General features: G+C 38.1%; 1 non-coding gene across 1 annotated transcript; it reads right to left on the minus strand.

Annotated features, from left to right (window-relative positions):
• Positions 1-10,350: 10,350 nt before the first annotated feature.
• On the minus strand, positions 10,351-10,457 carry LOC145168062 (small nucleolar RNA R71). Its single transcript, XR_013741655.1, has one exon. It is a non-coding gene; the product is annotated as a small nucleolar RNA R71 (small nucleolar RNA).
• Between the last annotated feature and the right edge of the window lie 14,499 nt (positions 10,458-24,956).

Below are 24,956 nucleotides of genomic sequence, written 5' to 3' on the forward strand. Positions count from 1 at the left end.
ATTCTAAAACTTTCGTTTAGACTCTGTCGGCTAATTTTGACTTTATTTTTGAAGTTATATTTTAAGAGGCCTGGACAGGTAAAGTTCGTTAAAAATTCATAATTTTGTCATCCGATGTCCGTTTTTGTCTGTCTTTATATCGTTGAGCTCCTATTAATGAGATTTTCAATTCTCATTTAGGTTGTATCGGCTAAAAATCGATCGATCTAAAATTTGAATTCCGGGCTTCATAATGTTATGCCAAATCTTAGAAAAATCATAACTTCCTCATACGAAGTCAGATTTGGACGTTCTTTTTATGCACGCTCTCGGTTTAACGTATACTACGAATTTCATTTAGGTCGCTAAGGCTAAAAAGTATTTTATCATAAACTCATTTTTTACGTCACACAGCGTCGTGTCGGTTTTGTCGCGAAACTTCGACATATCATAACTTGTTCGTTATAACTCGGATTTCGGCGTTCTTTATATATACGGAATCCTTATCACGACCACTACAACTTTATTCATAGATATTGGGTCTTTCTATTATTTTATTTTTTATGCTTATTTTCATTCTTAATTTATTATATCTTATAAATAAGTATAATGCACATAAAATCACATAATTCACATAATATTAAAATAATTCCTCTTTATTACTTCAAAATTGGTTACAATTGTTGACCCTAACTATTATATCATCATACTAATGCTTAGCCAGAAACACGGGCGTTACAATTCTGTCCCCCTTAGGATAATTCCGTCCCGGTATCATGCATCAGCAAACAGATGTGGGTAGCGACTCATCATGTCACTCTTTGTTTCCCAGGTGAGGTTCGGACCATTCGTATGTTTCCATTGCACAAGCACAAAGTCGACCATCTTGCGTCACAACTTCTTTGTCTTATGGTCAATAATTGACTCGAGCTCTTCGATTAGCCTCTTCTTTTCATCCATCCTTAGCTCCGAAAGTGTAATTATATCATGAACTTCTCCCATGAATTTCCTCAAATAACACACATGGAAAGTGTTATGAATACCATCTAGTTCTTCTGGTAGTTCTAGCTTGTAAGCTTGGTTCCCAATCCTCTTAAGAACTTTGAATGGTCCAATAAACCTTGGACTCAACTTTCCTCTCTTCCCAAGTCTTATAAGTCCCTTATAAGGTGAGACTTTGAGCAAAACAAAATCTCCAACTTCGAATGTCATCCGTCGTCGCTTTTTGTCAGCATAGCTCTTTCGACGATCTTGAGCCGCTAACATTCTTTCTATAATTACTTTCAGCTTTTCAGCAGTCTGATGGACTATTTCGGGGCCCATAAACTGCTTTTCTCCGGCCTCAAGCCAACAATACGGCGTACGACACTTGTGTCCATACAAAGCTTGACAAGGTTCCATCTTGATGCTCGAATGGTAACTATTGTTGTAGGAAAGCTCTACCAAGGGTAAGCGCTCATCCCAGTTACCTTGGAATTCCAGGGTACATGCTCTTAGCATATCTTCCAGTGTTTGAATAGTTCTTTCGCTTTGACCATCAGTCCGCGGATGGTAGGTTGTACTTAAACACAACTTCATACCCATTTCCTCCTGTAAACTCCTCCAAAATCTTGATGTGAAACGACTATCACGATCTGATACAATCGTTAATGGTACACCGTGAGGTCTTACTACTTCCTTCGCATAAGCATTTGCAAGCTTATCCATAGACCGTCTCTCATTGGCTGCTATGAAGTGTGCACTCTTAGTGAAACGATCCACGACTACCCAAATCATGTCGTGACCGCTCTTCATTCTGGGCAATTTAGTCACAAAATCCATGGTGATGTCTTCCCATTTACCCATGGGTACAGGCAAATGTTCTAAACTACCATACGGTTTCTAATGTTGTGTCTTAACTCTCGCACATGTTACACACTCCGCCACATACTTTGCAACATCGAGTTTCATCGTCGGCCAATAGTGGGAGGGTTTCAGATCCCTATACATTTTAGTGCTGTCGGGATGAATCGAGTACATGGTCTTGTGAGCTTCTTCCATCAGAAGATCCCTTATTCTTCCCATCTAAGGTACCCAAATCCTATCTTGGAATACCTTCAATCCTTCACCGTTCGTACCGAATTCCAACGTTTTTCCTAAACGTTCTTCCTTTCGGCCATTTTTCTCTAAAGCTTCTTCCTAAGCTTTCTTAATGATTTCCACAATTGTGGAGACAACTTCAATTCTTAACGCTCTTGGCCTTTTTCTTTCAAGGTTTACCTTTCGACTTAGAGAATCAGCTACAATATTTGCTTTACCTGGGTGGTAAAGTATCTCACAGTCGTAATCCTTGAGTAACTCTAGCCAGCGCCGTTGTCTCATATTCAATTCTTTCTGATTAAAGAGATTGTAACACCCTGACTCCCAGGTATAAAAATTTAAAGCTTATATTCACATTCTTAGACCTACTCGACGAGTTGGATGCCCCAACTCGTCGTGTAGAAACGGATCAAGCCGCGTGATTTAGGAGGTCTACTCGACGAGTTGGAGGACCCCAACTCGACGAGTAGGAGCTGGAAAACTAAACCCTAATTTCCAGGGTTTTACACCCTATTTAAAGGGTCATTAGCTTCCCTCTGCCTCCATTACCGTCCCCCTTGAGCTTAGAAAACCCTAACCGCGCCTACTCTCCATTTTTGTGTGTTAAGAAGCTTGGAAGGTGGATTTTGTGAAGAGAGCTTGAAGTCTAAAGAGATTGGAGCAAGGAGAAGCTTATGGATCTGATTTCTACTTCATCTTAGCATCATCTTGAAGGTAACAAGTCATTACCTTGATTTCTCTCTAGCTATATCTCTTCATGCAAAGGTTTAGGGCTAATTCTTGTTTGTTGTGGAGTTATTTCTGGTTTTGGGCATGATCTGAAGTTTTAACATCAAACCTGGACTCCTCTAGCCCCTTATAGTTATAAAGTTCTAATCTTTAGCAAGTTATGGCCTCCTCCTTACCTAAAACTTCTTTTTTAGCTTGGTTTTAGCATTTAAGGTCTTGCATGCACGTAAAGTTTGCAACTTTACGTGGTAACCATGCCCTAGGAGGCTAGATCTACAACTTGGAGTTTTGGTTTTGCTTAAAAGCGTCTGAATAAGAAAAGGACTGAAGGAACTCGATGAGTTGCATGGTCAACTAGACGAGTCGGATGAAGATTGCATGTATTTGGCTCTACATGGACTCGGTGAGTCAGTGAGATGACTCGACGAGTTGGTTAAGGTTTTTCCCAACATTTTGGACACTGCATGGACTCGACGAGTTGTCTAGAAACTCGGCGAGTCGACTAGGGTTTTCAAGACTTCTTGAGTTCTGAATGAACTCGACTAGTTAGTAAGTTACACTCGACGAGTTGGGTCAACATGGACTGTTAACCTTGCCGTTGACTTTAACTTTGACTAAGGGTTAACCAGTTGGACTGTTGAGGGTATTTTGGTAATTTGGGAATTTATGGAAGTGGACCATTGGTGGTTATAGGTGTTGGTGTTTGGAGCCGTGTTCCGGGAGTTGGACATTTCAGTTCTGATCGACATTGTGAGGTGAGTTTTCCTCACTATACTCAAGGGTCGAAGGCACCAAGGCCGACCCTTTGGATTGTTATCCTGCTTTACTGTTAGATCGGTATCCTGCTAGATAGGATGTTATATGTGGTTATGATCAGATAGATCAGTATCCTGGTAGATAGGATGTTGCTATGCTTAGTGATCTGTAGATCGGTTTGTCTGTCTATAGACTGTTATGTGATTATCTTATATATGTGCACCTGATTGATTGTGGGTTGAGGCCTATCTACTTTGTGCGAGAGCCAACATACCAGGGCATTCCAACCTGATGGTCATGGACCAAGAGTATTCCATCTCGAGGATGATTGGACTCATAGTATGTGGGCATTCCAACCCGATGGTTGTGGGTCGAGGATATACCATCCTGAGGATGATTAGACCCGTAGTATGTTGGCATTCCAACCCGATGGTTGAGGGCCTAGGGCATTCCAACCTAATGATTGATTGGGCCCATAGTATGTTGTTATTATATGTGTGTTACTTGTTGTGTTGGTATTTTGGGGGAACTCACTAAGCTTCGGGCTTATAGTTTTTGGATTTTGTTTCAGGTACCTCAAATGATCGCGGGAAGGCGAAGGCGTGATCGTGCACCTCCTTACATTGTTATGATCTTGATTTCTGGGATACTCTGATGTCTAAACTATTTTGAAAATACTTTGAAATAACTTAATGGTTTTGAATGGTTGAAAAAGTTTTAAATTGTCTTGAATTTTTGGATGTTACAGAGATACTGGAGACTCTTATGATCAGTGAAAAGTTTTCACTTCGTGCCGTAAAGATAATGCCTCCATATCTTTAATGTGCATACTACCGCTGCCAATTCCAGATCATAAGTGGGGTAGTTATTTTCGTGCTCTTTCAGTTGTTGAGATGCATATGCTATCACCTTATCTCTCTAGGTCAGAACACAACCCAACCCAACTCCAGATGCATCGCAATAGACTGCGAAGTCTTCAACTCCGTCAGGTAAAGAACGAATCGGTGCTTCACACAATTTCTTCTTTAGCTTCTCGAATGCTTATTCGTGTTTCTCACTACATGTATATGTAGCTCCTTTATGGGTCAACGTTGTCAATGGAGTAGCTATCGAAGAAAATCCTTGGATAAACCTTCGGTAATATCCAGCTAATCCCAGAAAGCTTCAAATCTCAGTGGGACTTTTTGGTCGTTCCCATTTCATCACAGCTTCAATCTTTGTTGGATCAACCATTATTCCCTCTTGGTTAACCACATGACCCAAGAATTTGACTTCTCTAATCCAAAAATCAAATTTGGAGAACTTTGCATACAACTTCTCCTTTTTCAAAACTTCTAAAACTTCTCGCAGGTGCTTGCCATGCTCCTGCTGGATCTTTGAGTAGATCAGAATGTCATCTATGAACACTGTCACAAATTTATCGAGGAAGGGTTTACAAACCCTGTTCATCAAATCCATGAATGCTACTGGAGCATTGGTTAGTCCAAATGACATGACCAAGAACTCGTAGTGTCCATATCTTGTTCTGAATGCGGTATTCTCAATATCTTGCTCTCTTACCTTCAACTGATGATATCCTGACATGAGATCGATCTTTGAGAAATACCTCGAACCTTGTAGCTGATCAAAAAGGCCATCAATCCTTGGAAATGGATACTTGTTCTTTACCATTGCTTTGTTCATCTCCCTATAGTCTATCCACGTCCTCATGCTTCCATCCTTCTTCTTTACGAATAACACCCGAGCTCCCTAGGGTGATGAACTAGGTCTAATGAAACTGGTGTCCAACAACTCCTGAAGTTGCGTCATAAGCTCTTTCATCTCCGTCGGTGTTAATCGGTATGGTGCTTTCGCTATTGGTGTTGATCCTGGAAACAAGTCTATCCGAAATTCTACTTGTCAATCAGGGGGCAATCCAGGAAGATCTTCGGGAAAGACTTTCGGATAGTTACACACCACTGGTATTCTTTGTATCTCCTTCTTCTCTTTCTTTGCATCGATTACGAATTCCAAGTATGGTGTGCATCCTTTGGACAAACGTTTTCTGGATTTCATCATGGAAACGATTCCAGAATTTACTCTGTGTTTGTCCCCATACACCATAAATGAATCTTTTCCAGTGGGTTTACTCTTACTATCTTCTTCTTGTACAGTATCTCGACATCATTGGCCCTAAGCCAATCCATTCCCAGTACGATGTTGAAACCATTCAACTCAATGGGTAACAGCTCCTCGTGGAATTCATTTCCGTTCAAGTCGATGACGATGTTTTTAATGCAATCGCTAACATGTATGAATTTGCCACTGGCAACTTCTACAAGTAGAGCATTATCAAGTTTATCTGCAAGCAATGCTAGTCTTCCACCAAATTTGTGTGATATAAAGGAGTAATTTGCTCCGGAATCAAACACTATATTGACAGACAATCCATTTACAAGAAAGGTACTAGAAGCGACATCTGCTGCATCCTTTGAGGCTTCGATGGTCATCTAGAAAGCTCTCGCCTTCGGCCTTGGTGGAACGTTAGGCCTTGTTGCCTCCTTCTTCTTCGGGTAGTCTTTCGAAATGTGTCGTTCTTCGTTACATCTATAGCACACCCTTTTGTTGGATGTATATTCATTAGCGTAATGCCCAGTCTTTCCACACTTGTAGCAAGTCACCTCCTCGCTACATTTCCCGAAGTGCTTCTTTTTACACTTCTCGCACCACTTCGCTTCACCTCCTCCTCCTCCAAATTTCTTCGAACCAGACTTCGAGAATTTTCTCTTGTTGGACCTTAAAGATCCTTCAAACATTCTCTTTTCGCCAACTTCAACCTTGTTGGCAGCTCTTACCTTGATCATCTCCTCAACAGAGTTGGCAGCCCAGATAGCTGCGTCAAGAATAGGTGCCTGGCGTACTGGCATAGCGTAATCCCATTTACGTCCCTTTGTATACTTATAGATTTTCGTCAGCTCGTCAGGTACGATGCGCAAAGCGAACTCCATCTTGTCTGTAAAGGCATTCGCGTATTCATCAATGGACATGCTGCCCTTCTTTAACGTTAGGAATTGGTTCTCTAGCTCGAGAAGGTTTGGGGCCGAGAAGAACTTGTGCTTAAAGTGCACCAAAAACTCTGCCCACGTCAGTTGTAGTGGCTCATTGGAGCTTATGGTCTTCCCCAGAGTGTTCCACCAGCGAACAGCGCCACCTCCGAACTGACGCACTGCATATGTGGTTTGTAGCTTGCCCTTGCAACCACATGTTATGAATGCTAGCTCCATTTCAGAGATCCAGTCCATTACTTCGATGAGATCTTCCTTCCCAGTGAAAGTTGATGGCTTTCAAGTCGTGAAGTCCTTATACTTGCATCCGTTCCTCTCGATTCCTTCATCTTGGTTATTCCTTCTAACCACTAGCGGTTCAGCTTGACCAACGGTTCTACTGTAATTCCCTTCTTCTGACTGTCCGTCATTTAGTTCTGGCTGTTCAACAGGTATCGTAGGTTCATCCCTATTATTATGCAACATTTTCCTCATCTCTTCCCTCTGTTCAGCCATCATATCCCGAATCATGTCTTGTACTCCTGCCGTCGTGATTGGCTCAGGTGCAGCTGCTACTTCCAATGCATGCTCAATCACTTGGGGTTGAGGCTGCTGATTCCTTCTTCCATTTGCGTTTCCGAATCCACTTCGGGTTCTCGCCATGTCGATTTATACACCAAAGTAGGCGGATTTAGATATTTATTTACGATAGACGTTTAAGTCTTCCTTGTCACTCCGAAATGTTACATGCTGTTTCTAATTTCTGCAATTAAACGTTTAGAATCCTGAACACATAAAGTTTCCAAATCCGGTCGGCAATAAACCATAGATCCGATCAAATAATAGCATATAAGGCATCTTATAGCTATAACATAAAGCATTTAGGACATATCAACATTTTAGGCATCCTCCCTAAAATAAGCTAGTGCTCGTGTCTAAAATATAGTAGACACTCATCTCACAATCATCGCTTAGCATTCAAAGTTTAAGTCTAGAAATCCTACAAATTCCTAGTTCGCTTAAACTAATGCTCTGATACCAACTGTGACATCCCCATTTTCACGGCCAAAAAAGACCGATTTGTTTATGCTTTATTTGAAAATCAAAGTATCCTTTTAAAGAAAAATGTTGCGGAATTTATTCCCAAAAATACGATAAAGATTTTATCAAAGCATTTCCGAAGGAATGTATTTCATTATATTAAAAACCTCGGGATTTCATTGTTAATAGATATCAAAAGCATAAATAGAAACAACATAGGCCTAACAACATTTAATTATTTCTACTGGCCTATAATCCATAATCTCTCATTAGGTCATCACAGCTATGCTCTTTTGCCACTACCTGTAATACAAGAAATTGAGTGGGTCAGGCTTGGGAGTCTGGTGACATAGGGTTTTCAACCCATAATTAATATGTTTATTAATTTCATCAAATCATTCCACCCGATTACCCGTTCCCGTTATCCTCACTTTGCGTCCCTAAAGCATCTATTATAAGGGACCTAGCCTAAGGATTTTCATCGGGGTGACAACACTTCTTAGGGGATTCATCAGCAATTTATGTTAAATAAGGCAACCATGAGGGGGGATGGAGTACACCTAGTGAACACGTAGTTCAAATAAATACCTATAGGTTGCGAGCCTGCCAGCGTTTGATATGGGCATATTTAATCATAAAATTCAGCATTATCTTAATACTTTATGTTGACTTTATCTTAAATAATGAACAAAAGGTGCTTAATTAGTTTAAAATTTCATTTTCAAAAACAAAGACATGCTCAGATGGAAAAGGAAGCGGATTTAGCAATTGGAAGCTTGGAAATTGGATTTTGAAGAAAGAAGGCTAAAATGAAGAAGAACTCGGCGAGTTTGTCCATCAACTCGACGAGTTTCTTAGAAGATTCCCGACAAAATAGTGTCTTTCCGTATACGCGAATTAAGTAAAAAACTCGGCAAGTTGGGTCATTAAACTCGACGAGTTGCTCTGTTTTTCCAGAATCTATATATAAATCGTTTTCATTCGAAACCCTAACTTTTGCTGGAGGCTTTTAGCGACTTTTGGAGGCCAGAGAGGTTCTTAGAAGCTGTGGTTTTCGAAATTCAACTAGAGGCTTAAAATTGAAGAGATCTAAAGGCAAAATCATTAGTAATTTACTTAATTCTCTTGTTTACATTATGTCTACATTGATGAATTTCGTTTTTATGATGTTATTTGCTGAAGTTATGGGTAAACTCCATACTTATGTTTAGACATGATGATCTTATGCATATGGTTTGATTAGTGGCTTTGGATTATATTGATTTGGTTATTTATCTTGTTAAGCTTGTTAAAAGATCCTTATCTGTTGATGATAATTATTTTCTATTAATAACTAAGTATATTGAGATGCATGAATATCTTCTTGATTGCTTGAATCTTATAGTTTTGTGAAAACAAGATTGTATGCCTAGTGTTGTGAACATAACCTAGGGTTAACTAAAAAAATAAGTAAGTTGATGTGTGAGCATGTGTGATGACCAACCACATATGAGTTAATTGAATCAACCAATTTAGTTAACTAATATTACAAGTCTTACTTGATTCGAACTGAACACTAAGAAACATGTTAGTTTAATCAACTGGCCACTGTTTGAATTAACTTGTTTGCTAAACAATTAGTAATAATGAACATGAACCTAATCATATTAGAAATCGGTAACCATTGATATATTAATCCATTGCACTTGCCACGAAATCAACCATAGGAATAAGTGAATTGAATCTAAACAGAAGTTTCTTTTATCTTATTGAATCTAGTTGTCTTTTGTTTCTCTTTTAGTTGTTAATTGTCCTTTGTTTAAGTGTTTAGTAATTGCTTAAGTTTCTAGTCTTGCAAAACTAGAGAAACCCCCTTTTAAATATTGTTTTATTTAGATAATATTTGTATTAATTTTAATTACGTACCGTTCCCTGTGTTTGATACCCTACTTGCCTGAACTAAACTGTTAATCGATAGGTACACTGCCTTCCGTGTGTTTGTTTCTGTGTCTAAGTTAGTAGGATAAAAACTAGTGTTATCGATCCTTTGTGTGAGATTTATCTCACATAAAGTTACAAGTTTTTCTGTTTTAATTTTCGTTTATATTTTTTTCTATTTTTGCGTTAAACTCGTCGAGTGCATATCTGAACTCGACGAGTTGGTCGCGTTTCCAGTTCCATTTTTATTTCGTTTTGTTCGTTTTACGCGTGAATTTTTGCTTTGTTTCAGGAAGTTTATGACCAGGAGTTCCAATTCTTCAGTTATACCACCTGTGGAAGATCCACAATCGATTATTCGCAAAAAGAAGGATAAAGCAATCGAGAATCGAGTGGGTTTGGAACCGAAGAGAAATTTCAAGACGGGAAGGTAGAAGGAGAGATGGCCAACATCGCAGACATACCCATGGGGACGTACAAGAAGCGCATACGTGACGGTACCGGGCTAGGACTTGTGCAACCTGAAATTCCTAAAACAACCAATTTCGAGCTGAAAGGTCACATAATCGCCCAACTGAAGGATATCCCATTCTCCGAGAAGGATCACGAAGACGCGTACAAACATATCGACGAGGTCAACGACATAGCCAACTACTTCAACATTCCAAATGTGCCTCGCGAGACTATTCTACTTCAGATGCTACCGGTTACATTCAAGGGAGCCACAAAAGATTGGCTGAAATCACTACCTCCAGGATCCATTACGACATGGAAAAAGATGCGCGAAGAATTCATAGATCAGTTTTGCCCACCATCCAAAGTAGCGAAATTGAAAAAAGCGATTGCCAACTTTGAACAACTGGGAGGAGAATCACTCTACATGGCATTGGAGAGATACAAGGGTTTGATAAGAAAATGCCCTCAAAATGACCTAAACATTCAACAAGAAGTTTCCATCTTCTATGATGGAGTGAATGTGACAACTAGGCAGCTCCTTGAATCCCAAGGACCACTCATGAAGAAAGCACCATTAGTGATAAAAGAATTGATTGAAGAATTCTCTAAGAATTCTAGAGAATATCATAACCCAAGGAACGACTCAACTAAAGGAGTGGTGAATTCGGTTTCTGATGACATGGCGACAACGATGGCTAAGTTAGAGAGCATGGATCGTAGGATGACAAAGATGGACCAATCCATCCACGCCATCCGGGTAGGATGTGATAACTATAGCGGACCTCACCTTACTAAATATTGTGACCTTGACGAGAACGGGAACTGGAAAGTGAAAGTTTGTTATTCGGGGATAGCTACGATGAAGACTGGAGGAAACCTAAAAAGGAATGGCTACCATATGAAGAATACAAGAAGGAGAAGGAGAAAAAGTATAGGCAAAAGGCAAGGGGTTTCTATTAAAAAGAAGAACCGGTGCAAGAAAAGAAGACGGATTTTGAGACCATGTTTGTACGTTTTGCAAGTGCATCTGAAAAAAAACATGATGAATCCGATGCTGCAATAAGAGATCAACGACTTATGATGAAAGAGCACCAAGTCATGATGAAAGATCAATAGGCTCTATTGCGGAATCAGCAAGCTTCGATCCTTAATATTGAAAAGAAACTTAGGCAACTTGCCAAGCAATTCAACGAAAGAACACCGGGCGGACTTCCTAGTGACACCGAGAAAAACCCGAGAGGAGCACACATAAATATTATAACAACTAGGAGCGGTAAAATAGTCACTCCTCTGACCCCGATCCCAAATGAAGATCCGAAACTAGTGCAGGAATTAGAGAAAGAAAACCTGTAATCGCAAACAGACGACTCAACTCGGCGAGTTGAGAAGAACTCGACAAGTTTTTCGTTTGATGTGAAAAGTAACCCTCCGATTAAGCCGTATCAACCACCATTGCCATTCCCAAGCCGAGCTAGACAAGATAAGCAGAATGAAGACTATCAAAAGTTCCTGGAGCACATCAAAACCCTTCAAATTAACATTCCTTTCATCGAGGCGGTTGCACAAATGCCCAAGTATGCCAAATTCTTAAAAGACATTCTCACAAATAGGAAGAAGATGGAGGAGGCATCTAAGGTGGTCCTTAATGAGAATTGTTCAACCGCATTGTTGAATAAATTGCCAAAGAAGATGGGTTTAGCTACAAGTTATGCTTGGCCAATTCGAGGGGAAGTGTGAACCTCATGCCATACTCATTCTTTAAAAGTTGAACCTTTCGGAGCCGATACCGATTCGAATGGCAATTCATCTAGCAAACACAACGGTAATGTTTCCAAGGGGAATATGCAAGGATCTATTGGTGAAAGTCGATAAGTTCATGTTTCCTGCGGATTTCATAGTGCTAGATATGGAAGAAGACCATAAAGTGTCGATCATTCTTGGAATACCCTTTCTAAACACTGCTTGCGCCATAGTAGACATAAGAGAATCTACACTTACCCTTCGGGTAGGAGATGATTCAGTTACATTTGGAGTTGATCAAGCCGTGAAGAACTCTAGGTTCAGTGACGACACGACCTTCTCTGTGGACATTTTGGAAGAACTATTGGAGGAATGGAAAGAAGACAAGTTGGGTAAATTCACCCTTGTCTCAGAAGATGACTTTGATACTGAAAGAGACCTAAAGGAGATAGAAAGGTTACTCGAAGAAAGTGAATACGACGAATTAACTAGAAATGCTAAAAACTCAACTCAGCGAGTTGTGACGAAAATACATGATCTGACGGGAAAACTGACCACAACTTGACGAGTGTCATTAATGCACTCAACATGTTCAGTGTTCAAAACACGAAATTAGAGTTGAAAACCTTGCCGGAACACTTAGAATATGCTTTCCTGGAAGAGAATGATCAAAAACCAGTGATTATAGCTTCTGACCTTACACCAACTGAAAAAGAAGACCTCGTTAAGGTTTTGAAAAAAAAGGAAGAATGCCATCGCGTGGAAGATTACAAACATAAAAGGAATCAGGCCTTCTTATTGCTCACACGAGATTAACCTTGAAGAAGGCGCAAAGCCGATAGTGTAACATCAAAGGCGATTGAACCCGAACATGCAAGAGGTGGTCAATAAAGAAGCCGTCAAGCTCTTAGATGTCGGGATCATATACTCGATTTCTGATAGCCCATGGGTTAGTCCAATTCAAGTAGTGCCAAAGAAAGGAGGGATGACAGTCGTGACGAACGAGAAGAAGGAGCTCATACCTACACGAACAGTAACCGGTTGGCGGGTGTGAATCGATTATCATAAGCTAAACGATGCCACTTGCAAAGACCACTTCCCTTTTCCTTTTATTGATAAAATGCTTGAGCAATTATCTGGACATTGCTATTATTGTTTCTTATATGGATTTTCAGGTTATTTCCAGATTCCTATTGACCCAAACGATCAAGAGAATATGACTTTCACTTGTCCAAGTGGAACATTTTCATATCGACGCATGCCTTTTGCGTTATGGAATGCGCCAATGAATTTTCAGCGATGCATGACGGCGCTATTCCATGACATGGTGGAAAAGTTCATGGAAGTATTTATGGGCGGTTTTTCTGCATTTGGCTCTTCTTTTAATGATTTTCTTACTAACCTTGATTTGATGCTTGCTAGGTGTAAAAAGACCAATTTAGTCTTAAATTGGTAAATATGTCATTTCATGGTGAAAAAGGCATCGTTTTAGGCCATAAAGTGTCCAAATCGGGGATTGAGGTGGATCGAGCAAAGATTGACACTATTGCTAAATTACCCCCACCAACCAATGTGAAGGGCGTTAGGAGTTTTTTTGGCCGCGCGGGTTTTTACCGCCATTTTATTAAAGATATTTCTAAAATCACTAGACCTTTAACTCAACTACTTTTAAAAGATGCCCCTTTTAATTTTTCTAAAGAATGCTTAGAAGCTTTTGAGATTTTGAAAGAAAAATTGACTAATGCCCCGATCATTATCGCCCCGAATTGGAACTTGCCCTTTGAGATAATGTGCGATGCAAGTGACTATGCCTTAGGAGTTGTGCTTGGTCAAAGGGTTGATAAGCACTTTCAACCCATCTATTACGCAAGCAAGACCTTAAACCCGACCCAAGAAAAATACACCATTACTGAAAAAGAATTATTGGTCGTGGTTTATGCCTTTGACAAATTTCGCCCCTACCTTATTTTGTCCAAAACGACTATTTTTACTAACCATTCTGCTATCAAGTATTTGTTTCCTACTCAGGATGCGAAGCCTAGATTGATCCGATGGGTGCTTTTACTTCAAGAATTTGATATCGAGATCAAGGACAAGAAAGGGATGGAGAACGTAGCAGCCGACCGTTTATCTAGACTGGAAAATCCAGATAGGGATGAGATGGACAACAAGGGTATTGGGGATAGCTTTCCCGAAGATTACTTGATGATGATAATGGGGGAAGAACCTTGGTATGCTGACATTGCAAACTTCTTGGCATGCAACTTTCTTCCAAAATGGCTCACTCACCAGCAGAAGAAAAAGCTCTTTTCAGAAATCAAATATTATTTTTGGGATGAGCCCTATCTTTTTAGAAGTTTTGCAGATGGGATCATTAGAAGATGCGTATTTGGAAAGGAGATTCGTGACATTCTAGAGTATTGCTACAATGGGCCGGCATGAGGACATCATGGGGTTCAATACACGTCCAAGAAGGTGTTTGATGCAGGGTTTTATTGGCCAACAATCTTCAATGATGTTGCCACTTACGTGCGAATGTTCGACTCCTGTCAAAGGTCAGGGAATATTTCTGTAAGAAATGAAATGCCACAAAGAAACACCCAAGTGTGTGAAGTGTTTGACGTGGGGGTGAAGATTTCATGGCACCATTCTCATCATCTAGAGGGCATAAATACATCCTTGTGGTGGTAGACTATGTATCCAAGCGGGCAGAAGCGCAAGCGTTATCCACTAATGATGCACGGGTAGTTGTGAAATTCCTAAAAAAAACTATTTTCTAGATTTGGAGTGCCAAAAGCACTAATAAGCGATGGGGGAACCCATTTTGCTAATGATCAACTAGCAAAGGTGTTACAAAAATATGGCGTACACCATAGGTTTTCGACGCCATACCATCCACAGACGAATGGGCAAACCGAGATCACAAATAGAGCACTTAAGAAAATCCTAGAAAGATCGGTGGGTAGTAATAGGAAAGATTGGGCGGATAAAATTGATGGCGCGCTTTGGGCATTTCAGACTGCATTCAAGACACTCATTGGAACCACACCCTATAGGTTAGTTTATGGAAAAAACTGTCATCTACCGGTGGAACTCGAGCATAAAACTTATTGGGCCTTAAAAACATGCAATTTCGAACCAAGTGAGTTGTGTGCCCATCGACTCTTGAAAATGAATGCCTTAGAGGAATTGAGGAACGAGTCATACACTAACTCATTGATTTATAAAGATAAGACGAAAAGATAGCATGATGCAAGACTGAAAGGGAATAAGGAATTTGAAGCTGGCCAGAAAGTTCTCTTATATAATTCTCGGTTAAAGCTTTTTCCGGGAAAATTGGGCACTCGATGGTCCAGGCCTTTCAAGATTAAGCATGTATATCCTTATGGGGTGATTGAGCTATGGAATAAGGATAGATCAAGTTTCAAGGTCAATGGGGATAGGATTAAACATTATGAAGAAGGAATGTTGAGCGAAGAGAAGATTGAAGAGGGCATGGATTTGGAGAAAGCCGCTACAACGTAGAGCGGAAAGGATTCCACTTAAACACTCCAAAAAGAAGCGCTTGCGGGAGGCAACCCGTCGTTTGAGTTTTCTTTCTTTTCCCTTTTTCTTTCTTTTCCTTTTTCGTCTTTTATTTCCTTTATTTTTTTTAGTATTTTGTTAGGATTTTCACTCTTAGTCTTCTAATATTTTTAAAATGTCGCTTGAGGACAAGCAAGGTTTGAGTGTGGGGTGTGGAGAATTTTTTTTGTGAAAAAGTTAAAATTTTTGTTCAGAGCCTTCAACTCGCCGAGTATGAGCTGTGCACTCGACGAGTTGAAGCGTTAATTCGCGACTTCTATTCAACAACCATCTCTACTCGACGAGTTGAGTTTTATTACCGAAAATAAAAAATGATTTAATACATGATATGGTATCCTAAACAACCATCTCTACTCGACGAGTTGAACTTGAGCAAATCAGGTTGTTTAAACTAGTTTTTCTTGTGATTTAATACATGATATGGTATCCTAAACAAACCCCTGGAATGATTTCAAGTTTATATGGTCGAATTGGCTTGAATCAGATCTAAATTTTCGAAGTGTTCACAGAACTCGCCGAGTTGTTTTTCCAGAAAGCCCAGTTTCAATTCAAAATTTATTTTTGACGTCTTTTGTTGTTTGTTTGGTCTCCTATGTTGTTTGTTTTGCAGAAAAATGAGGAGGGGTAACAGAGGGCAACAAATTCCAAGAGACCAATAGGATTTCCCTTGGTATAACTTTCCTTAAGTGGTATCAAAAAGAACTTAGGTTGAATGGAACAAAAAGTTAGATACATTGAATAAACAAAGTTCTATTTGGCAAATGACGTGAATTGGTCATGGTTGGAAGAAGTTGCGTTGGTGGATGCGATGAATCTGTATCTAATGAAAGTTTTTGTAAATTATGGGATTAGAATAACATGTTCCGCATGGAGGAGATTATTTCAATTGCAAGAACCAATCTATAGGGAATTGTGCTTGGAGTTCTATGCAACGGTCCACTTTCGGGGGGGGGGGGGGGGGTGACGATTACTTGACACACATACTTTGAATTTTTGTCTTAGGGGAGAGTATCGGGAATGTATTATTGCTTAGTTGGCTTGGAGAATGGGATTGTATGATCAGTCGGAAGTTATGACTGAGACGTTTGGTGTATTTCTAGAGCAATGTCATATGGTATTTCCAGACGGGGTAAACAGAGCCAATTGGTGGACAACGATTGCAAATGGGGTTTATATTCCATCGGTGGTGCAGGAGGGTAGTATACGGTCACCGATCCACCGACTCATTCATAGGTTCATCTCAAGCACCATTAATATGGGGAAGGATGATGATACAGTGCCAAGCCTTGATATATTTTACTTATGGAGCATCCTCATGCCAAACACTTTTTGCAATATTGCATATTGTTTGGCAAAGTATTTAGCGGAAGGGGGAGTTAAGGATAAGAAAACATCAAGCATTTGTGGGGTCATGCTAGTGACCAAGTTGGCGAGGTCGTATGGGATATTTGAAAGAGGGGCCGGAAACGTTTTGACAATGATACAAATATGCCCGTTTAGTACTATTCTACAAAAGGGCAAGGATTGTGGAGGACAATGGTGGAGGAAACTTTTCTATTCCCGATGATGACGAGGTGATGGAACCTGAGGAACCGGGAAGAAGAGTTCGGGCTCGACCCGCACCCGTGCACGAAGACACACCGGTGATTCCGGTTGAAGATGAATTACCCATGGACCCATACAATTTAGCAATGAGAGAATTTCAAGACGATTTAGCCCGTGGTGTAAATAACACCAACATGACCTTGGAGTATATGATGAGTCACATGCACATACCACTTAACGATTCTTTTCCCGACTACCCTTATATTCAAAGTTGGGAGGACCGTTGGAGAGCAAAACAAGGTGGAGCGAGAGGAAGCGGAGTCGGAGTAGGAGACGAAGATGATGAGTGATTATCCTTTTTATTTGATTTATTTTTAAGTGGTTGAGACAATTTTTTTTTTCTTTTGTGTGTTTTTATTTGTTTGGTTTGTTGGTTTTTAAAACTTGTAGTAATTAGGATTAAGTAGGAACTTAAATTTTATTGTTGGTTTTGCCTTTGTTATTATGTAGTTTTGTGTTTTTGATTTTGCAGAATTTAGGGTGAGAGATGATCTAATAATTAAAGCGTGAGGGAATTAAAGTGAGGAGTCGATTCGTTAATGAGAAGAATTGAAGATTTGAGTGATACTTTGAGTCTGGTGTTTATAATGGTTAAAAGGGAGTCTCATCACTGAAAAATATAAGGAGGTGTATTACCTTAATACCCTCTTTGACCACAAAATCCGAACTGAAGCAGAAAGAATAAAATTCATGTTCAGCACCTTAAACTCGTCGAGTGCACATCTGATACTCAACGATTTCCAGAGGAATTTCGCGTTTTTTGCCCGAGTCAAGATTCAACTCGACGAGTCTTCACTTATAACTCGGCGAGTTGCTCAGTCATATTTCTTTCTAGATTTCAATTTGATTCCATTCAAGGCAGGCATTGGCTATATTTTTGAAGTCCATTTTTGAAGTTTTCCAAGAAGCTTTTTCCAGTATAGATAGAGCTGTCAACCACACGAGACGTTTGACACCCAAGGCGTGGATGAGTTGTTCCCATGCCAAAATCAGTTGTAGTTGGAGCTTAAAAAGAAGAATACCAACCTTGCAACTTCTATCCCAGGGGAGTCTGTTCTAATTCTCTCTGTACTTTTATGTTCTTTATCATGCATAACATGCAATGGGGACATTGCATGAATTAAGTGTGGGGTAGGGGCTTGGTTACATTAGTCAAATTAGAATCCTAGGTTTAATTTTTTTTTTTAAAAATGCATAAAAATTGCTAGGGTTAAATTAGAAAATCATGGTAAAAGCAATTAGGATTCCATGCTAGTATTGTGTTTGATGATTCCTTGAGGACCTAAATGTTTAGTTGAGTCAATATATGTTATAGTGCATTTGTGGCCCCCTTTATTCTAGTGAAATCATGGGACAAAAACACAACCTTGCTTAGTTTGAGGGACACAACATGTTTAGCATTGTGTACTTGAAATGTATCCAGGAAATCTTAAGTAGTCATTGCACATGAGACTAATGACTTTAATCAATAAAGGATGAAGTTAAATCCCCTTGCGTAAGCATATGCTTTTCTAGGTTTTTAGATTGGAGTGAAAAAAGTGCGGTTGAAAACAAAAAGAGTGTCGAAATGTTTGAAAGAATCTACAAGTATGAAGACATGAGGAAGAGCTACAAAGTATCAAATATTCAAGGCAAAAAGTCATAAAGTTATCAAGTATTTTATTTTTATTGTAATTTTCTTATCTATTTTATTTTTCCATGTGTATGCTTGGGGGTTTAACCAAATATTCCTTGAGGTTAAGAAAGTTTTCTGCGGATGGATTTGGAGGGATGCATAAAATGAGCATTGTTCAAAAGAAGTGGGTGAGTGTTTATGATGATTGTTAGTATTTAGGATTAGGGGGGTCCTTATGAAAAATTTAGACACAAATGCATGTGTTGCGGTCTTGGCATAATGGCTGGGTTTGATTGGGATTGTCTTATGTGATATTGGTGTGCTAAAATTCAGTTTTGCTTGGGGGCAAGCAAAAGTAAGTGTGGGGTATTTTTATATGGGCATATTTAATCATAAAATTCATGCATTATCTTAATACTTTATGTTGATTTTATATTAAATAATGAACAAAAGGTGCTTAATTAGTTTAAATTTTCATTTTCAGCAACAAAGACATGATCGGATGGAAAAGGAAGAAGATTTAGCAATTGGAAGCTTAGAAATTAGATTTTGAAGAAAGAAGGCAAAAATGAAGAACTCGGCGAGTTTGTCCATCAAATCGACGAGTAGCTTAGAAGATTCTCGACAAAATAGTGCCTTGCCGTACACGCGAATTAAGTAAAAAACTCGGCGAGTTGGTTCATAAAACTCGACGAGTTGCTCTGTTTTTCAGAATCTATATATAGATCGTTTTCATTCGAAACCCTAACTTTCGCTGGAGCCTTTTAGCGACTTTTGGAGGCCAGAGAGGTTCTCAGAATCTGTATATAGATCGTTTTCATTCGAAACCCTAACTTTCGCTTGGAATTGAAGAGATCTAAAGGCAAAATCATTAGTACATTACTTAATTATCTTGTTTACATTATGTCTACATTGATGAATTTCGTTTTCATGATGTTATTTGCTGAAGTTATGGGCTAAACTCCATACTTCTGTTTAAACTAGATGATGTTATGAATATGGTTTGATTAATGGATTTGGATTATATTGATTTGGTTATTTATCTTGTTAAGCTTGTTAAAAGATCCTTATATGTTAATGATAATTATTTTCTGTTAATAAGTAAGTATATTGAGTTGCATGAACATCTTCTTGATTGCTTGAATCTTATAGTTTTGTGAAAACAAGATTGTATGCCTGGTGTTGTGAACATAACCTACGGTTAACTAGAAAATAAGTAAGTTAATGTGTGAGCATGTGTGATGACCAACCGCATATGAGTTAATTGAATCAACCAATTGTTAACTAATATTACAATTCTTATTTGATTCGAACTGAACACTAAGAAACCTGCTAGTTTAATCAACTGGCCACTGTTTGAATTAACTTGTTTGTTAAACGATTAGTAATAGTGAACAAGAACCTAATAATATTAGAAATCGGTAACCATTGATATATTAATCCATTGCACTTGCCACGAAATCAACCATTGGAATAAGTGAATCAAATCTAAACGAAAGTCTCTTTTATCTTATTTAATCTAATTGTCTTTTGTTTCTCTTTTAGTTGTTAATTGTCCTATGTTTAATTGTTTAGTAATTGATTAAGTTTCTAGTCTTGCAAAACTAGAGAAAACCTCTTTTAAATATTGTTTTATTTAGATGATATTAGTATTAATTTTAATTGTTTACCGTTCCCTGTGTTCAATACCCTACTTGCCTGAACTAAACTGCTAATCGATAGGTACACTGCCTTCCGTGTGTTTGTTTCTATGTCTAAATTAGTAGGATTAAAACGAGTACAATCAACACGTATCAACGTTCCACTCGACTATCTAGAATAGTATGTGGTCATCATCTATGCTTCGCTAGATGACTGGATCATCGTAAACATCAAGGCCTCTCATCACTTTATTTCTCCACACATCAACTATTTCATCTACCCATGTTTTACCCAACATTTTCGTAGATATAAAATACATATATAGTGTAAATCATTTAAAACATGTATAAATCGTTCATCCAGCATAGATATCAAGAACACATATATTATGTACATATAGCACGTAATTTATATTAAATACTTCATATCTATGTGTAAGATGAAATTAAGTATGCACTCACTTGTTAAAGTGGTGATTCTGAACTCGGACAACGCTTCGCTTCTAACAATATTATTTCTTTCGACGAGATCTAGTATTATTACCATTAGATTTTAGTCTAATATTTATCGCGACTATTTATGAGAGATATTGCTTTTATAAGTGTTAAACAATACTTTTCAACCACTATTTACAGACAGGGGCCAGACATGAAACAACAGAGGGCAGGACCATTTTGGCAATATAACACTTTTGAAATCCAACAACCCAGGCCAAAACAAAGAAACCCAAGTCTGCTAAGTACGCGGAGCGTACCCAGCTTGTACGCTCAGTGTACTACATGAAAGGCTTGTACGCGCAGCATACAAACTTGTACCCCCAGCGTACTCACCAATCATGACCAACTTTCCAATTCATCACTTAATCCATTAAGACTTTGATACAAACTCATATTTGACTTCCACAAGGTGGTTAATCACATAAAGTTGCCAACTTCATGTGCATGCATGGCTATATGGGACTCTAGAGCTCAAAGGAGCTTAGTAATTGACTTAATACATGCATGGGACCAAAACCACCATAAATTTTTCACCTTTATGCCCAAAGAACCCATAATATACCCAAATCGATCAGATTGAGCTCCAAAAACGATTCTAGCTCCCAATCACCAACCAAAAGGACCAAAATGACCAAAAATAGGCCATGAAGTATATCTATGAAATGAAATGGAAAGGTTTGAACTTTATACCTTCCAAGCCACCAAAAGAGGATGATAATGCTGGATCTCAAAGCCCTCCTCCAAAAAACAAGTCTTCAAGTTTCACGTTCCTCCTCTAGATGTACAAAATCTTACACAAAAGCTTCACAAGAGCTTAAAATCACCAAACATAGGCTAAGGAATGAATTAGGGTTTTTAGGGTATGGAGGCAGACTAGGAAATGATCAAAAGAGGCAAACAAGTGGCTTATAAAGGGTACACTTGAAAAAATAGGGTTTTTTTACTGAAGGGAGTACGCCTCGTGTACCCCTTAGTACGCCCGGCGTACTCATGAACCATGCGCAATGCCTTAACCCATTACGGCCAACGTACATAGTGAGTACTCCCCGTGTACTCGACCATGCTCCAAAACCCATGATCTTCAATTGGCCATAACTCCTTCGTCTTAAGTCCGTTTCCAACGAACTTTATATCCACGGAAAGGTGACGAGAATCCCTACACTTCTATCAACTCACCTTTTCCTAAGAACTTCCCGAACAAAACCCAAAATTCATAAAGGACCGAGTTATCAAATTACGATTATACCCTTGGGCTCCGAAACATAAACGGACACTCGGGTCACTTAATCTATAACTCCCCCATCCAAAAAGGGCCAACACCCTGCTTCCCCAAGGACCTAAGCTTTACGATAATTGGGCTACGACCCCGAATAATGAAACGATTCGAAACCGAGTGTTACAAATAGCTTATTCCATTAAGCCCTTGCGTCCAAAACTCTGATCCAAGCCCAAAATGATGTCCTAAGTCATAAAGTTTCCAACTTTATGACTTTGCATGGCTATAAAGTGATTAATGTCCAAAACCCTAAGTTCTTAACCCAATAAGACCATTTATCACATGCATGGGTTACACACAACACTCAAGATCATATTTTTATGCATCACAACACTCCAAAATGTCTAAAAGAACGGATCAAATGACTTAGAGTAACCCATACTCATAAAGCCAAGCTAATGGGACCAAAATGTTTACAACTTCAAAGCTAACAAGATCTTAAACAAATTATCATCAAGTTCAGTGATTTTTACCTTAAAATGATACCAATTGGTGATGAGATTCTGGATCTAAAGTGCCTCACTATTCCAAGGTGGTCCTCTGTTCTTCTCCTTCCTTCTTAGTCACCAAAAATACCCACAAAATTTCAAGAACACTCTCAAGGAGGATTAGGGTTCTAGATGGGCGAAATGGCAAGTGGAGGCTGAAGGGTGAATGAGAAATGAGGAGTTAATGTTGTATATATATGTACCAAACCCTAAAAATTAGGGTTTGAGGATCCACCATGTACGCCCTGCATACATGGAGTACGCCCAACATACTAAGCTCTGTCCAAGTACGCCCAACGTACTAAGTCTTTAGCCAAAATCACCAAAATGCCACTAATGGCCAAAATGCAGACAATTTTCATACTAAGGGGGTTAAAAGATAAATACTTGAAAATCGAGATATTACAAGGTTACCAAGACAGCGGGAAATAATTCTTCATGATAACATGTTCATCACCATCAGCAAAATAGGTGATTCCTCCGATCTGGTTTGTTTGAATGTTTCATCCAACATGCTATTAGTAAATATACCTGATTTCTTCTATAGCTTTTTAAATTTAAGTTATTTCTCAACCCATTTAAACAATCTGTCGGGAGGAATTCCTCCATCTTTGTGAAATTCACACTCAATTTCTTCCATGAGTTTAAGAAACAATTCTTTAAACGGTTTAATCGATTTCAATTGTTCATTAACGGCTTTAAATTTAGTTAGAAGATAAAATCATAAAAGAATATGGAAAAAGGATTGTATTATCATTGAAACATAGCGAATATGAAGCATAGAGGAAACACAAATGTGTTTAGGATATATATATATATATATATATATATATATATATATATATATATATATATATATATATATATATATATATATATATATATATATATATAGGCTTAGGTTATTTTGTTAACACTATTTTTTGTGTTATTGTATTACTAATTGTGGGCCAATGAAATATTTAATTTTTAAATGAAAATGATTATCATTAAATTGATATCCAATAAATGAAAAAGTCTTCACATTTAAAGAAAAGGGATCAGGAAGGGTATATGTGTACATTTGTCCTCTCCATTAAAATAGGAAACTGCTCTATTTTCATAACTTCCCGCATAATCCCTACAACTTCGCATAAATCCGGATTCCACTACCCGGAACACGAAATCAATGTATATCTTCTATAATCAACCAAAAATAGCGGTAGATTCTGTTGTTTTCTTATTATAAAGTGTTATATTCTTGAAGATTGTTCAAAGAAATTGCACTGTGATCGTTCGAAAAAAAGAAATTGCAGTACAATGAGGAATACAAGGACGAGTTCTTTCAAATCGAAATTTAAGAACACACAAGCAACGGTTTTGAATCTAGATGAAGACAATGATGATTTCGTTACTCCGCCTAGAGGTAATTTTTTTTTTGGTTTTTTTTAAGGTAATCGTTTGATTACAGAACATTCTTTTGGAATTTTTGAACAATGAAGTAGATGCATGTGGTTGTTAAGTTCGTTTAAGTAACACAGAACAAAAGTTTGTAAAAATGGAGTATTTTTTTCATTAGGGTTTTCTGAAATTGGGGATTTACAAACTAATTAAAAAAATTTACTTTACAGATATGGTAATGTCATTCTTCAAGAACAGGGTCTGTGATTGTGTATTTTGTTGTGTCTTGTAACAGCCAAAAACGATGTTGTTTCTGTCCATTTTTTTTCTTAGAAATATGTTGTTGTATTTGTTGTATTTGTGATAGAATTTGATCCCAAGAATTAAAATTCTAATAGAATCATTGTAAGGGTATGTGTTTACATGCTTACTGAATTGGATTGTGACTGGTTAATTTGGAGATTGCTATTAAGTAAATGTATATGTTTTTATTACTGTGATGTTTGATGATTTAATTTATTTGTATTTACTATTTGGTTTTAATTCTGATAGAAACAGGTTTTGAACAATGAAGTAGATGCATGTGGTTGTTAAGTTCGTTTAAGTAACACAAAACAAAAGTCTGTAAAAATGGAGTATTTTTTTCATTAGGGTTTTCTGAAATTGCGGATTTACAAACTAATTAAAAAATTTTACTTTACAGATATGGTAATGTCATTCTTCAAGAACATGGTCTGTGATTGTGTATTTTGTTGTGTCTTGTAACCGCCAAAAACGATGTTGTTTCTGTCCATTTTTTTCTTAGAAATATGTTGTTGTATTTGTGATATAAGTCAGTCATGAGGATATTCTGTAAGAACTAAAAGGTTGTTTGTTGATTTTATGTGAAATGCATTCTTCCAGAATACTAAATATGTAAAAAAAAGTCAATGTAGTTGCTGTTGTGGTAATTCAGGGTGTGAAGGTTTTGTTTGTTATTGAAATTTTTTTTAGTATTTTGAGATATTTTTTTTAAAAAAATGCATAAATCTTTCAAGGTCTTTATGTTATGATAGAATTTTGTAATATAATGTTGTATTGTTTTATTTTATTTGGTTTTTTTGTTTTTATAATTTGTAGTTTTATTCCTATTATTTTGATGCTGCAGTT

The sequence above is a fragment of the Lactuca virosa genome, chromosome 3 (genome assembly GCF_052849685.1).
Source record: "Lactuca virosa cultivar CGN04683 chromosome 3, Lactuca_virosa_CGN04683_v6, whole genome shotgun sequence".
Taxonomy (NCBI): Eukaryota; Viridiplantae; Streptophyta; class Magnoliopsida; order Asterales; family Asteraceae; genus Lactuca; species Lactuca virosa.